The sequence below is a fragment of the Ranitomeya variabilis genome, chromosome 3, assembly GCF_051348905.1.
Source record: "Ranitomeya variabilis isolate aRanVar5 chromosome 3, aRanVar5.hap1, whole genome shotgun sequence".
NCBI classification, from domain to species: domain Eukaryota; kingdom Metazoa; phylum Chordata; class Amphibia; order Anura; family Dendrobatidae; genus Ranitomeya; species Ranitomeya variabilis.
Genome location: NC_135234.1, coordinates 155,572,328 through 155,590,062, shown reverse-complemented (window position 1 = coordinate 155,590,062; position 17,735 = coordinate 155,572,328).

The window sequence follows — 17,735 nt, the reverse complement described above, 5'->3', positions numbered from 1 at the left end:
ATCAGGAGTAATCAGAATAGCACTGAATACATTGACAGCCGGCAACAAGTGGAAGTGAAGTAGAGCTAAATAGGAGCCTCCCTGGAGAATAACAAGGCAGCTGATCCAGCCAGACCCGCAGGATAATAAACCAAACCACCAGGGGGAGCCAAAAAACCAAAGTCACACAATACCATCTGTGACCACAAGGGGGAGCCTGAAAACGGAGTTCACAACAGTTCCCCCCCTTAAGGAGGGGTCACCGAACCCTCATCAGAACCCCCAGGGCGATCAGGGTGAGCCACATGGAAGGCACGAACCAAATCGGCCGCATGAACATCAGAGGCGACAATCCAGGAATTATCCTCATGACCATAGCCTTTCCACTTAACCAAATACCGAAGCCTCCGTCTAGAAATACGAGAATCCAAGATCTTCTCCACCACGTATTCCAATTCTCCCTCAACCAGCACAGGGGCAGGAGGCTCAACCGAAGGAACCACAGGCACCACATACCTCCGCAACAACGACCGATGGAACACATTATGAATAGCAAACGATGCCGGGAGGTCCAAACGAAATGACACAGGGTTAAGGACTTCCAAAATCTTATAAGGACCGATAAACCGAGGCTTAAACTTAGGAGAGGAGACCTTCATAGGAACAAAGCGAGAAGACAACCACACCAAATCCCCAACTCGAAGTCGGGGACTCACACAGCGACGGCGGTTGGCAAAGCGCTGAGCCTTCTCTTGTGACAGCTTCAAATTGTCCACCACATGATTCCAAATCTGATGCAACCTATCCACCACAACATCCACTCCAGGACAGTCAGAAGGCTCCACCTGACCCGAGGAAAAACGAGGATGAAACCCTGAATTACAAAAAAAAGGCGAAACCAAAGTAGCAGAACTAGCCCGATTATTAAGGGCAAACTCGGCCAATGGCAAAAAAGTCACCCAGTCGTCCTGATCAGCAGAAACAAAACATCTTAAATAGGTTTCCAAAGTCTGATTAGTGCGCTCGGTTTGGCCATTCGTCTGAGGATGGAAGGCCGACAAAAAAGACAAATTAATGCCCATCTTAGCACAAAAGGTCCGCCAAAATCTAGACACAAACTGGGATCCTCTGTCGGAAACAATATCTTCAGGGATCCCGTGCAAACGAACCACATTTTGAAAAAACAGAGGAACCAACTCGGAGGAGGAAGGCAACTTAGGCAAGGGCACCAAATGGACCATTTTAGAAAAACGATCACACACCAACCAAATGACCGACATTCTCTGAGAGACAGGGAGATCTGAAATAAAATCCATGGAAATGTGCGTCCAAGGCCTCTTCGGGACAGGCAAAGGTAACAACAAGCCACTGGCACGAGAACAGCAAGGCTTAGCCCGAGCACAAATTCCACAAGACTGCACAAAGGAACGCACATCCCGCGACAAGGAAGGCCACCAGAAAGACCTAGCCACCAAATCTCTGGTACCAAAAATCCCAGGATGGCCTGCCAACACCGAAGAATGAACCTCGGAAATAACTCTGCTGTTCCATCTATCCGGGACAAACAGTCTCTCCGGTGGACAACAGTCAGGTCTATCCGCCTGAAACTCCTGCAGCACTCGTCGCAAATCTGGGGAGATGGCAGACAAAATCACCCCTTCTCTGAGGATACCAGCTGGCTCTGAATCACCAGGAGAGTCAGGCACAAAACTCCTAGAAAGAGCATCAGCCTTCACATTCTTCGAACCAGGCAGGTATGAGACCACGAAATCAAAACGAGAGAAAAACAACGACCAACGAGCCTGTCTAGGATTCAGCCGCTTGGCCGACTCGAGATAAATCAAATTCTTGTGATCAGTCAAGACCACCAAACGATGCTTAGCTCCCTCGAGCCAATGTCGCCACTCCTCAAATGCCCACTTCATAGCCAACAACTCCCGATTACCAACATCATAATTCTGCTCGGCAGGTGAAAACTTTCTTGAAAAGAAAGCACATGGCTTCATCACAGAGCCATCAGAGCTTCTCTGCGACAAAACAGCCCCCGCTCCAATATCAGAAGCATCAACCTCGACCTGGAAAGGAAGGGAGACGTCTGGCTGACATAAGACCGGAGCCGAAGAAAACCGGCGCTTCAGCTCCCGAAAGGCCTCCACAGCCGCAGGAGACCAATTAGTAACATCAGAACCCTTCTTGGTCAAATCCGTCAATGGCTTAACAACACCAGAAAAATTAGCGATGAAGCGACGGTAAAAATTAGCAAAACCCAAGAACTTCTGAAGACTCTTAACAGATGTAGGCTGAGCCTAGTCATGAATAGCCTGAACCTTGACTGGGTCCATCTCAATAGCAGAAGGAGAAAAAATGAAACCCAAAAAAGAGACCTTCTGGACTCCAAAAAGACATTTTGAGCCCTTCACAAATAAAGCATTGGCACGCAGGACCTGAAACACCATCCTGACCTGTTTAACATGGGACTTCCAATCATCCGAAAAAACCAGAATATCATCCAGATACACAATCATAAATTTATCCAGATATTCGCGGAAGATGTCGTGCATAAAGGACTGAAAGACAGAAGGAGCGTTAGAAAGTCCAAAAGGCATCACCAAGTACTGAAAATGGCCTTCGGGCGTATTAAATGCAGTTTTCCATTCATCACCCTGCTTAATACGCACAAGGTTATACGCACCACGAAGATCTATCTTGGTGAACCAACTAGACCCCCTAATGCGAGCAAACAGATCAGACAACAATGGCAAAGGATACTGAAATTTGACCGTGATTTTGTTTAGAAGGCGATAATCAATACGAGGTCTCAAGGAACCATCCTTCTTAGCCACAAAAAAGAACCCCGCACCAAGAGGGGAGGAGGAGGGGCGAATAAGTCCTTTCTCCAAAGACTCCTTTATATAACTCCGCATAGCAGCATGCTCCGGCACTGACAAATTGAAAAGTCGTCCCTTAGGAAACTTACTACCAGGAATCAAATTTATAGCACAATCACAATCCCTATGAGGAGGTAGAGAACTGAGTTTGGGCTCATCAAATACATCCTGGTAATCTGACAAAAACGCAGGGACCTCAGAAGGAGTGGATGAAGCAATTGACACCACAGGAGCGTCGCCATGAATTCCCTGACAACCCCAACTTGACACAGACATTGCTTTCCAATCCAGGACTGGATTATGAGTCTGCAACCATGGCAGGCCCAACACGGCAACATCATGCAAATTATGCAATACAAGAAAGCGAATCACCTCCTGATGAACAGGAGTCATGCACATGGTCACTTGTGTCCAGTACTGAGGTTTATTCGTAGCCAATGGTGTAGCATCAATTCCCCTTAGTGGAATAGGGAATTTTAAAGGCTCCAAAACAAAACCACAGCGCCTGGCAAATGACAAATCCATCAGACTCAGGGCAGCACCTGAATCCACAAAAGCCATAACCGGGTAAGATGACAGGGAATAAATCAGGGTAACAGACAAAATAAACTTAGGCTGTAAAGTACCGATGGTGACAGATTTATCAATCTTTTTTGTGCGCTTAGAGCATGCTGAGATAACATGAGCTGAGTCACCACAGTAAAAGCACAACCCATTTTGCCGTCTATAATTTTGCCGTTCACTTCTGGTCAGAATTCTATCACATTGCATAGACTCAGGTGTCTGCTCAGAAGACACCGCCAAATGGTGCGCAGGTTTGCGCTCCCGCAAACGCCGATCAATCTGAATGGCCAGAGTCATTGACTCATTCAGACCTGCAGGCGTAAGGAACCCCACCATGACATTCTTAATGGCTTCAGAAAGACCTTTTCTGAAATTTGCAGCCAGGGCACACTCATTCCATTGAGTAAGCACCGACCATTTCCGAAATTTCTGGCAGTACACCTCTGCATCATCTTGCCCCTGAGAGAGGGCCAACAATGCTTTTTCAGCCTGGTTCTCAAGATTAGGTTCCTCATAGAGCAATCCAAGGGCCAGAAAAAACGCATCCACACTGAGCAAAGCAGGATCCCCTGGAGCCAATGCGAAAGCCCAATCTTGAGGATCGCCACGAAAGAAAGAAATAATAATCTTAACCTGCTGAACAGAATCCCCAGAGGAACAAGGTTTCAAAGAAAGAAACAACTTGCAATTGTTCTTAAAATTCAGGAACCTAGATCTATCTCCAGAAAACAACTCCGGAATAGGTATTCTAGGCTCTGACATAGGACTTTGCACAACAAAATCCTGAATACTTTGTACCCTTGCAGCAAGATGATCTACACTGGAGGCTAAACTCTGGATATCCATATCAGCAGCTGAACTCAGAGCCACACCAAGATTAAGAGGAGGAGAGAAGCCAGACACACAGCAGCTAGACACACGGCAGCAAAAAAAAAAAAAAATATCTCCAAGCTTCTTTTCTCCTGCTTCTGCCATGCAGTTAACACTTTACTGGCCGGCTGTACTGTTATGATCCTAGTGGCAAGGATCGCAGTTCGGACTAGCTAAGTAACTGAACAGACTACTAGCTCTGGGAAGTGGTAACTAGATTGACCGCAACCTGATCCTATCCGCACACAACTATAGGCAGCTGTGGAACGTTACCTAAAAATCCTAGACGTCTCTTCACGGACTGAGAAACTGACTATTCCTGGAGGGAAAGAAAGTCCTCTCTTGCCTCAGTGGAATGACCCCAAAGATATAGAATAGCCCCCCACAAATATTAACGGTGAGTTAAGGGGAAAGCACAAGCGCAGAGATGAAATCAGATTTAGCAAATGAGGCCCGCTAATACTAGATAGCAGAAAATAGGAAGGGAACTGTGCGGTCAATAAAAAACCCTATTCAAAATATCCACACAGAGATTGCTCGAGCCCCCGCACCAACTAACGGTGCGGGGGAAGCAACTCCGTACCCCAGAGCTTACCAGCAAAATGAAATCACATATTAGCAAGCTGGACTAGACTCATCATACACAGAAATAATATTGCAGGCAGATGAGCAAAAAATATTCAAACAGAACTTAGCTTATCCTGAAGAGGCAGAAAATGAGATAATCAGGAGTAATCAGAATAGCACTGAATACATTGACAGCCGGCAACAAGTGGAAGTGAAGCAGAGCTAAATAGGAGCCTCCCTGGAGAATAACAAGGCAGCTGATCCAGCCAGACCCGCAGGATAATAAACCAAACCACCAGGGGGAGCCAAAAAACCAAAGTCACACAATACCATCTGTGACCACAAGGGGGAGCCTGAAAACGGAGTTCACAACAGTTCCCCCCAGCATGCTTTACAGTTGGGATGGTGTTCTTGGAGTTGTACTCATCCTTCTTCCTCCAAACACGGTGAGTGGAGTTAATACTAAAAAGTTCTATTTTGGTCTCATATGACCACTTGACCCATGCCTCCTCTCATTCATTCACATGGTCATTAGCAAACTTCAAACAGGACTGGACATATGCTGGCGTGAGTAGTGGGTCCTTGTGTGCCCTTCAAGATGTTAATCCATGATGGCATATTGTGTTACTGTCTGTGGCCCCGGCTCTCTTCAGGTCATTGACCAGGTTCTCCCGTGTAGTTCTGAGCTGATTTCAGACTGTGGCAACATCGCATTTAATCTGAATTATCCATACATATTATTTCAGTAGGCCCAGAGACATGAGCTATAGTTCATACTGTATGAAAATGACTTGACTCTTATTGAATTATTGTTGACTGGCTGCATTTGTTGACTGGCTGCTGTTTACTTATTGTGTCTGTTCTTGTATTGCGGTCCTAGTATTGTTCTACTATCTTTGGGAAACAAAGGCACAATGTTTGAATGTTTGTTAATATGTTGATGACCCATTGGTGCTCTGCAATATGAAGGATGATCTATGCATGTTGTTTGAACACTCCAGCAGTGAGGGATGGCCTCCTTCCACCTTTCTCCAAGCCTTTGGTGGAATGCCTGAATGAGAAATTGTGACCTATAAAGAGGAGCAACTGCCTGTGTTCAGAGAGTCTACATTACAGAAGTCATGGCATCATCACTCCAACTGAAGAAATACAGAGCTGCCTCATTGACCGTTACTGAACCCTCAAAGACATTTAAAGAATCCAGGTTGGGACAATCAAGTCACCGGGCCTTGTACCTCAATGGGCCTTCAGCTTCTTAAGCTTCTCGTTACCTGCTCTCTGCGTGCCACAGTTGGGGTAGCCGACCCTGGGAGCTCTGAAGTAACAGCTGCCATTATCCCGGTGAGACTGTAATGTGCACCATCTTGGCGTATTTTGCTCGGTCTGTTCTGTATGCTATTGTGTTTTGGAGGTTCAATGAAATATTGCCACACTGTTTTACCCGCACCCTGTGTTGTCTGAGTAGTGTTCTGCCAAAGGGAAGAGAGCAGCCGTGCAGTGGTATGAGCCCTAGTCCTTGCAGTCTTTCTAAAGACAGCCGGGCCAGTGAACAAGAGCACCCACTGACCACCGTGTCTCCACACTGACCTTTCATAGAAGCATCCTTTCCCCAAAAGGTGAGCTCTTAAATGGAGCCCCAGGCCAAGGAAGATTGACAGTCATCTTGTATTTTTTCCATTTTCTAATAATTACGCCAGCAGTTGTTGCCTTCTCAGCAAGCTGCTTGCCTATTGTCCTGTAGCCCATCCCAGCCTTGTGCAGGTCTACTATTTTGTCCTTGGTGTTCTTAGCTTGTTGGTCTCGGCTGTGGCGGAAAGGTTGGAGTGTGATTGATTGAGTGTGAGGACAGGATTCTTTTGTACAGATAACAAGTTCAAACAGGTGTAATTAATACAGGTAATGAGTGCAGAGTAAGAGGGCTTCTTAAAAAAACTTATGTGAGAGCCAGAATTCTTGCTGGTTGGTAAGTGATCAAATACTTATTTCATGCAATAAAATGTAATTTAATTATTTAAAATCATACAATGTGATTTTCTGGGTTTATTTTTAAATTCTGTCTCTAACAGGTGAAGTGTACCTATGATAAAAATTACAGACCTCTCCATTCTTTGTAGGTGGGAAAACTGAGAAAATCGTCAGTGTATCAAATACTTATTTTCGCCACTGTATACCGCACAGTGAAATGCTTAAAAAAAAAAAAAAATTAGAAATATTCTTATACTGCTGTTTGTTCATTCTAACCCCTAAAATTCGGAACAAGTCTTGGGTTACATTAAACCTGTGTTGTCCGCTAAGCGCTTTACAGGTTTCCGTGTAAATCCCAAAAACTGCTTTAAGCCAGACATCGCATCGCACATACAATGCTGTGATGTTTTTTTCCACCTTCCTGATTTCTTATTCAGTTGCATGTTTGTTACACTTAAATGTTTGAGATCATCAAGAAATTTAAACAGTAGACAAAGATAACACAAGTAAACAGAGTGCTGTGTGAAAAAGTGATCCCCCCTTAAAACATAAATTAACTGTGGTTTATGACATCTTTGAGAAACTGAGTTCAATTTCCATAGCCACACCCCGGCCTGATTACGGCCACACCTGTTTTGCCAGAAGATATCTTGATGATACCCAAGACTTTTTGGAGAATGCTCTATGGAGTGACAAGACAAAAGTTGAACTTTTTGGAAGGGCTATGTCCCGTTACATCTGATGTAAAAGTAATATAGCATTTCAGAAAAGGAACATCATACCAACAGTAAAATATGGTGGTGGTAGTGTGATGGTCTGGGCCTGTTTTGCTGCTTCAGAACCTGGAAGACTTGCTGTGGTAAATGGAACCATGAATTCTGCTGTCTAACAAAAATCCGGAAGGAGAATATCCGGCCATCTGTTCGTGACCTCAAGTTGAAGCGCACTTGGGTTATGCAGCAGGACAATGATCCGAAACACATCAGCAAGTCCACATCTGAATGGCTTAAGAAAAAAATTAAGACTTTGGTGTGGCCTAGTTAAAGTCTTGACCTTAGTCCTATTGCGATGCTGTGGCATGACCTTAAAAAGGCAGTTCATGCTTGGAAACCCTCCAATGTGGCCTAATTACAACAATTCTGCATAGATGAGTGGGCCAAAATTCCTCCACAACGTTGTAAATGACTCATTGCCAGTTATCACAAATGCTTGATTGCAGTTGTTGCTGCTAAGGGTGGCCCAACCAGTCATTAGGTTTAGGGGGCAATCATTTTTTCACACAGGGCCCTGTAGGTTTGGATATCTTTTTCCTTTAAAAATAAAGACTTTCATTTATAAACTGCATTTTGTGTTTACTTGTGTTACCTTTGTTTAATATTTATATTTTGTTTGTTGATCTGAAAATGTAATTGTGACAAACATGCAAAAGAATAGGAAATCAGGAAAGGGGCAAACACTTTTTTCCACCGCTGTACCTCTGTGACTGGCACCCTGTGCAGAGTCAAAACAAAAGAAAGTCAAAACCGCACCCTTTCATATATAAATTGAAGGTCTCAGTGGACACAAGGGCGCACGTCCAAAACTAGGGAGCCCATCCCGGCCAGTATCAAGACCACAAAGAACAAAAAGACAGCGCCACAATGGATGGTGAAAAAATAGGAGCTTACATTTATTCTGCCTCCTGTAGCGACGTTTCAGTCAACAGACCTTTATCAAGCACTTGATAAAGGTCTGTTGACCGAAACGTCGCTACAGGAGGCAGAATAAATGTAAGCTCCTATTTTTTCACCATCCATTGTGGCGCTGTCTTTTTGTTCTTTGTGGTCTTGGCACCCTGTGCAAGTCTCTGTGTGCATTTTTAATGCTAGGCAACTACCCCCTCAATGGATTGGGAGACTGTCAGTGGTAGTTTCATCAATAATTTGCACCTGTGCTGCCACCATATTTATCATGGGTGTCTGCTGTATTCTGCTAGTGCATTGGTAATATGACCTGGTGTTTGTAAGGCTGTATCTTTATCTAAATTGTTAAACCTTCTAACATCCTAACAAAATAAAATGACATTTGAAAAATGATGTAGATGTAAAGTAGACATATGGGAAATATTGTTTATTAATTATTTTGTACAGCATGACTAACTGGTTTAAGGATATAACAACTGAAAGTTTAAAAATTGCAATGTTTTCAAAGTTTTAAAAATGTTTGCTAAAATTCCAGGATTTTCAAAAATAAACGCAATACATATCAGCCTAAATTTACCATTATAATAAAGTACATTGTGTCACAAAAAATTACATTGTGGAATTGCACTTTTTTTTGCAATTTCACCGCACTTGTAATTTTTTCCGATTTTCCAGTGCACGCGTTTCATATGGCAGAACAAATCGTGTCATTCAAAAGTACAACTCGTCCCGAAAAAAAAGCTGTATGGCTGGGGAAAAAAATTATGGCTCTTGGAAGAAGGGGAGGAAAAAATGGAAAATTGCACAGGGGTGAAGGGGTTAAACTGACCACTTCATGTATCCTCTTCCTACAAACTAACTGCTGGGAGATGAAACACTGAAGTGTTTGTAATCACACTCCAGCTTTACTATACTCTACACAGCAGTTGTAGGGATCAACGCTGAAAGGACTGTCTGTCATTACATGTCTCACACAGGAGTAAGTCTGCTCTAAGCTTCTCTAGGGGCACTTTTTTATTCTCCTGCATGAAGCCTCCTCCTTATGATTGGTCAATGTCTTGCAGGAGAAAAAATACTTGCCCCCAGAGATGAATCTGGTACCCCACCTCAAACTGTACTTATAAAATTAAAAATTTACAAATAATATCTTTGCAAAAGAGAGGATAAATTAAATTGATTGCTGGTTGTTACCAGTTGGAGGTGACCCTACTAAGTCTGATATAGTCCAATCAGTGCTGCCTAAGGACACTCTCAGGAGCGGTAAACAGTCTTTGGTATCTTACATGTTATTGAATTGCACCAATTATAAATTTTGCAGTTGGAGTCAGGGTTCAGTGCATAAAAAATTATTATGTTCACACTTTTCCATCAGTTTTCTTATGCCTTTTGATCAGTATAGCGTGGCATGCTATACTACTCTCTAATAAAACAAAATTAGAATCCTGTTTCGACGAGGGGAAAACAAACAATTATATATCAGATTCTTAACCCCCCATGAATCATGAAAATCAGAATCTATAACACCAGTCTAAAAATTTTATTTCAGCAGGTTTGAACACCCTACAGTATTATAACTCCAGCGTACGCTGGCAAAAAGATCAAGATCATCCTGTGAATTATGACCAATGAGAACCATTCTGGGAAACGATAAAATATTGAAAACATATTCATATGTACATAAAATAAATGATCCACCTCTTTTATTCTCGATACTTTTCACTCCAAACATTCATCGTTGAATACAGTTATACTTTTCATCTGAGAAATGCAGTGACAGAAACCCAATGTGCTCAATAATAGTAGTATTACTGTGTTGCCACCAGATGGCAGCAGTAATCTGTAAATATATAACTCTCATCAGTATATCACTGGAGCATGACCTTCACCATAGCTAAACCTAAAATCATTTCTATTACTTTGTGAATCAGTACATTAGAGGATAGGAATGATTGTGCGTACATTCTGCACAGCCAGATATATTACATTGTTGTGTTTTATGTTGAAAGAATCTGATTAGATTTGGCAGTATGTATTTAAAGGAATCCAGACTGCATCTAAAATGCAACAAAATGCAGAATGTTCAGTATGAATCTTTTTTAATCTTTTATTTTTATATAGAGCTAACATATTCCGCAGCGCTTTACATTTTGCACACATTATCATCGCTGTCCCCGATGGGGCTCACAATCTAAATTCCCTATCAGACTTTTGGGAGAATACTCTATGGACTGACAAGACAAAAGTTGAACTTTTTGGAAGGGGTATGTCCCGTTACATCTGATGTAAAAGTAATATAGCATTTCAGAAAAGGAACATCATACCAACAGTAAAATGTGGTGGTAGTGTGATGGTCTGGGCCTGTTTTGCTGCTTCAGAACCTGGAAGACTTGCTGTGGTAAATGGAACCATGAATTCTGCTGTCTAACAAAAATCCTGAAGGAGAATGTCCGGCCATCTGTTCGTGACCTCAAGTTGAAGCGCACTTGGGTTATGCAGCAGGACAATGATCGAAAACACATCAGCAAGTCCACGTCTGAATGGCTTAAGAAAAAAATTAAGACTTTAGTGTGGCCTAGTTAAAGTCTTGACCTTAGTCCTATTGTGATGCTGTGGCATGACCTTAAAAAGGCAGTTCATGATTGGAAACCCTCCAATGTGGCTTAATTACAACAATTCTGCATAGATGAGTGGGCCAAAATTCCTCCACAACGTTGTAAATGACTCATAGCTAGTTATCGCAAATGCTTGATTGCAGTTGTTGCTGCTAAGGATGGCCCAACCAGTCATTAGGTTTAGGGGGCAATCACTTTTTCACACAGGGCTCTGTAGGTTTGGATATCTTTTTCCGTTAAAAATAAAGACATTCATTTATAAACTGCATTTTGTGTTTACTTGTGTTACCTTTGTTTAATATTTATATTTTGTTTGTTGATCTGAAACATTTAATTGTGACAAACATGCAAAAGAATAGGAAATCAGGAAGGGGCAAACACTTTTTCCCACCGCTGTACCTCTGTGACTGGCACCCTGTGCAGGTCTCTGTGTGCATTTTTAATGCTAAGGTGTATCGTGGCACAGCTGTAGTGGTGCTCAAAAGAAGGTTCCCACACCAGAAACTAAATATAATACATTTTGTCACTCAACTTTGTCAACTGAAAGAATTTTATTGGCAGCCACTTGTACAAACGTTTCGGTCAATAACACTGACCTTCCTCAGTATACTGCAATAATTTCAATGAACAATATATAATCAATGTCCATAATACAAAATGACATAATGAATATAATGAAACTAATACAAAAATATATTGTGCACGTTCGGTGAGGGATGGGAAAAGAAAAAAGAAACGGGAGAAAACAGAAGAAAAGGGGAAAAAAAAAAAATATATATATATATATACATAATAAATTGATCATACCTTACTGCTATGAAATAACGTATATGTGTGGCTCAAATCAAAGAGGGTCCTACTTCGGATTCTAGTAGAGGTAGTAATATACCATTATAATTATAATAAGGTATGTATTAGGATTATTAGGTATGTGTTAGGATTAAAAATGAAAATAAATATAAAAATCAAGAGGGAAACTGACCTATGAGGTAGTATAAATGAGGATGGTATACAAAATCATATAGCAATCTCCGGACAGTTACTTTCGGAGTGATGTCCTCCTCATAGAATCGGGTCAGAGAAATGAATCTATATATAAGATTTAAAATATATTTAGATAGTCAGAAATTTATAGAAGTAATAACAAAGGGGGGCTGATATACATACCCTATGCAATCTTATATGGTGTTCCGATCCGTATAGTGGACCAGAATAGTACTTGTCCCTGACTGGGTATGAGAGAGCATATAGCGATATAAATTACCATGTGGCAAAATACCTTCCTACTTAGTGAGCAAGTTCCATAAGAGTCTCTTACCTAGGGTGGGTAGTGAAAGCGTCTGGAGGGAACGCGGTGTCCGCGGCGTTAGTACTCAAAGTGTATCTTGGTTTTCAGACCAGAATGCTCCCACATGGTACGACATGGAGATGGAAATTAAAGGGACTCTGTCACCTGAATTTGGAGGGAACAATTTTCAGCCATAGGGTCGGGGTTTTCGGGTGTTTGATTCACCCTTTCCTTACCCGCTGGCTGCGTGCTGGCTGCAATATTGGATTGAAGTTCATTCTCTGTCCTCCATAGTACACGCCTGCACAAGGCAATCTTGCCTTGTGCAGGTATGTACTACGGAGGACAGAGAATGAACTTCAATCCAATATTGCAGCCAGCATGCAGCCAGCGGGTAAGGAAAGGGTGAATCAAACACCCGAAAACCCCACCCATATGACCCAAAACTGGTCCCTCCAAATTCAGGTGACAGAGTCCCTTTAATAAAGGTAAACATCCTAAATCCCTGGTTCTTAAGGCTATATCTAATTTGACATCAAGCACTTCAACACACCCAATATTCCAAGCAATATCCTTGGCTTGGTCCAGGATCTCCAGAATAGATGGCCGTAGTCAGAAATTGTCCACGCTACATAAACTGCCTCTAACCTTTATCTACTCATTCTTGGGCCAAACTATACCCTCCCATTGGGCGGATTTTAAAATTCACACACTGGGCGATATCTCAGATGGACCTTAAATTTAAGGTACCATCATCTTTCTTCCATGATTACATGTCATTGAGGGAACATGTTAAGTTGTTTCTAGGTAACAAGCTGAGATTCTCAGAGGCATCTTTAAAAATATTGGTCAATCCGAATCACCGAATTTTCTGGAGCCACAAGTTTGTCTATGATTGTTTTAATAAAGACATATCTTTTGTCAAAAGCTCTTTCATACTAGCTTGTGAGAAATCCCTTAACCACACTGCTTCTATAGACGACTGGGAAGAGGCGTTCTCGATGTCTAACCATTCCACGATATCTATGTCTCTTCTGGAGTCGCATTTCAAGGTGTGCTCCAGATGGTACTACACACCATCTAGACTGGCACACATAGATACTTCTAACTCTCCACTTTGTTGGAGAGAATGTGGCCACAAGGGAGATTTAATACACATTTTCTGGAATTGTCCCACTGCTGTTGCTTTTTGGTCAGAAATCTCTTCAATAATCACTAAACTTTCGGGTTCCACGTTCACCCTCACACCACAATTAGCTTTACCTTCTTTAGATAATAAACTCCTAGATAGCTCTCTGCAACGTATTGTTTTACACATATGTATGGTCGCCAAGAATTCCATCGCCTACTATTGGAAAAGCCGTACTCTACCCAGTTCTGGCACCATTATCAAGTTCATTACACAGCACAGAGCACTTGAGCTTAAGTTCACTGTGTCCAATAATGGATTGGATAAGTTCTATCGGAAATGGTACAAATGGGATCAATCTTTCACTCCTCCACTTACATAATTAGCTGATAGATTTGAGTTTGGCTACGCTTTGATTACTTATTCCCTTGCCTCTATAACCTTCTATAAATGGTTTGCTTTTTATCAAGGTCATAGATATGTCTTATTTTTGCACTGTTTGTTTCTGATTTGTATACTATAGGTGTCGAACATAATGTTGTTTTTCAAGGGCTGTGTCCCTTGCTTTATTCAGGCCAAATTATTGCAAGTTTGTAATTTTATGTTTTGTTATATTTGCTTTCCTCGCCTATCCAGTTTCCCCTTGGCCCATTCCACATTTCCTTCCCCTCCCCTCCGTTATTAGGCTGGTTTCACATTTGCGGTTGTGTCTGCAGCGTTTGTACCGCATAGATCCGCATGCGTTTTGTATTCCTATCTTTAACATTAAAAACGCATACGTTTTTGTTTGTTCGCGTTTTGCCGAGTTTGACGACGCATGCGTTTTTTCGTCGTTTGCGGCTTGGCGCGGAAATGCAACATGTAGTAATTTTTAGAGGCGTCAATTTGCCGCCTGGAAACGCATGCGGTCGATTGCGCAAGGTTTGCAGCAAAAAAATGCATTGCTGTCTATATGAACGCATGCATTCACAAGCACTTGCGTTCGTGAACGCATGCGTTCCACAAGAAAAACATGTGTAGACGCAAAACGCGAACAAACAAAAACGCATGTGTCCCTAATGATAAATATAGGAATACAAAACGCATGCGGATATAATAACGCAAACGCAGGAAAAAAACGCATGTAAACGCGTACAAACGCGGCGTTTTTTTAACCGCATGCGCTACCGCATGCGTCTAAAAAACGCCGCGTTTGTGCATGTTTACATGCGTTTTTTCAACCACTTGCAGATGCGTTTTAAACGCTGCGGATTTAAATGCAGATGTGAAACTAGCCTTACCAGCTCTCCCTCCCTCTTTACCCTTTTTTGCTACAATTCCAAGAATTTAAAAAATAAACGCAATACATATCAGCCTAAATTTACCATTATAATAAAGTACATTGTGTCACAAAAAATTCCATTGTGGAATTGCACTTTTTTTGCAATTTCACCGCACTTGTAATTTTTTCCCATTTTCCAGTGCACGCATTTCATATGGCAGAACAAATCGTGTCATTCAAAAGTACAACTCGTCCCGCAAAAAAGCTGTATGGCTGGGGAAAAAAAATTATGGCTCTTGGAAGAAGGGGAGGAAAAAATGGAAAATTGCACAGGGGTGATGGGGTTAAACTGACCACTTCATGTATCCTCTTCCTACAAACTGCTCGGAGATGAAACACTAAAGTGATGGTAATCACACTCCAGCTTTACTATATTCTACACAGCAGTTGTAGGGATCAACGCTGAAAGGACTGTCTGTCATTACATGTCTCACACAGGAGTAAGTCTGCTCTAAGCTTCTCTAGGGGCACATTTTTTTATTCTGCATGTAACCTCCTCCTTATGATTGGTTAGTGTCTTGCAGGAGAAAAAATACATGCCCCCAGAGATGAATCTGGTACCCCACCTCAAACTGTACTTATAAATTTAACCCCTTCCCGACCCATGACGCCTATGTGGCGTCATGGAATGATCGCGTCCCTGCAGATCGGGTGAAGGGGTTAACTCCTATTTTACCCGATCTGCAGGGAGAGGGGGAGTGGTACTTCAGCCCAGGGGGGTGGCTTCACCCCCCCGTGGCTACGATCGCTCTGATTGGCTGTTGAAAGTGAAACTGCCAATCAGAGCGATTTGTAATATTTCACCTAAAAAACTGGTGAAATATTACAATCCAGCCATGGCCGATGCTGCAATACCATCGGCCATGGCTGGAAAACCTGAAGTGACCCCCCCCCACCCCACCGATCGCCCCCCCAGTGCTCCGTTATGGGGTCCGGTCCCCTCCGTCCTGTGCTCCGCTCCCCCGTCCTCCTGCCCGCTCCCCCCCTGCTCCTATGTCACCCCCCGGTGCTCCGACGCCCCCCCCGTGCCCCGATCTCCCCCCCCTTATACTTACCGAGGCTCCCGGTGTCGGTCCGTCTCCTCGCTGGGCGCCGCCATCTTCCAAAATGGCGGGCGCATGCTCAGTGCGCCCGCCGAATCTGCCGGCTGGCTGATTCATTACAGGTACATTTTGATCGCTGTGGTAGGTTCTAACACAGCGATCAAAATAAAAAAATAATAAATAAACCCCCCCCCTTTATCACTCCCATAGGTAGGGACAATAATAAAATAAAGAAAATATATATATTTTTTTTTCCACTAGGGTTAGGGTTAGAACTAGGGTTAGAACTAGGGGTAGGGTTAGGGGTAGGGTAGGGTTACGGGTAGGGTTAGGGTTAGGGGTAGGGTTATGGCATGTGCACACAGAGCGGATCGGCCGCGGATCCGCAGCGGATCGGCCGCGGATCGGCAGCGGATCGGCAGCGGATCGGCCGCGGATCCGCAGCGGATCGGCCGCGGATCGGCAGCGGATCGGCAGCGGATCGGCAGCGGATCGGCAGCGGATCCGCAGCGGATCGGCCGCGGATCCGCAGCGGATCGGCCGCGGATCGGCCGCGGATCCGCAGCGGATTGGAAGCGGATCCGCAGCGGATTGGCCGCGGATCCGCAGCGGATTGGCAGCGGATTGGCCGCGGATTGGCAGCGGATCCGCAGCGGATTGGCAGCGGATTGGCCGCAGATTGGCCGCGGATTGGCAGCGGATTGGCCGCGGATCCGCAGCGGATTGGCCGCGGATCCGCAGCGGATTGGCCGCTGCGAATTCGAAGCAGTTTTCCATCAGGTTTACAGTACCATGTACACCTAAGGAAAACCAAATCCGCTGTGCCCATGGTGCGGAAAATTCCGTGCAGAAACGCTGCATTGTATTTTCCGCAGCATGTCAATTCTTTGTGCGGATTCCGCAGCGTTTTACACCTGTTCCTCAATAGGAATCCGCAGGTGAAATCCGCACAAAAAAACACTGGAAATCTGCTGTAAATCCGCAGGTAAAACGCAGTGCCTTTTACCTGCAGATTTTTCAAAAATCGTGCGGAAAGATCTCACACGAATCCGCAACGTGGGCACATAGCCTTAGGGTTAGGGTTGGAATTAGAGTTAGGGTTGGAATTAGGGCTAGGGTTTGAAATAGGGTTAAGATTAGGCTTGTGGTTAGGGTTACGGATAGGGTTAGGGGTGTGTTGGGGTTACAGTTGTGGTTAGGGTTGGGATTAGGGTTACGGTTGGGATTAGGGTTAGGATTAGGGTTGGAATTAGGGTTACGGGTGTGTTGCGGTTAGGGTTGTGGTTAGGGGTGTGTTGGGGTTAGGGTTGTGATTAGGGTTATGGCTACAGTTGGGATTAGGATTAGGGGTGTGTTGGGGTTAGTGTTGAAGTTAGAATTGAGGGGTTTCCACTGTTTAGGCACATCAGGGGTCTCCAAACGCAACATGGCGCCACCATTGATTCCAGCCAATCTTGCGTTCAAAAAGTCAAATGGTGCTCCCGCCCTTCCAAGCCCCGACGTGCGCCCAAACAGTGGTTTACCCCCACATTTGGGGTACCAGCGTACTCAGGACAAACTGGGCAACAACTGTTGGGGTCCAATTTCTCCTGTTACCCTTGCAAAAATAAAAAATTACTTGCTAAAACATAATTTTTGAGGAAAGAACAATTATTTTTTATTTTCACGGCTCTGCGTTATAAACTTCTGTGAAGCACTTGGGGGTTCAAAGTGCTCACCACACATCTAGATAAGTTCCTTCGGGGGTCTAGTTTCCAAAATGGGGTCACTTGTGGGGTGTTTCTACTGTTTAGGCACATCAGGGGCTCTGCAAATGCAATGTGACGC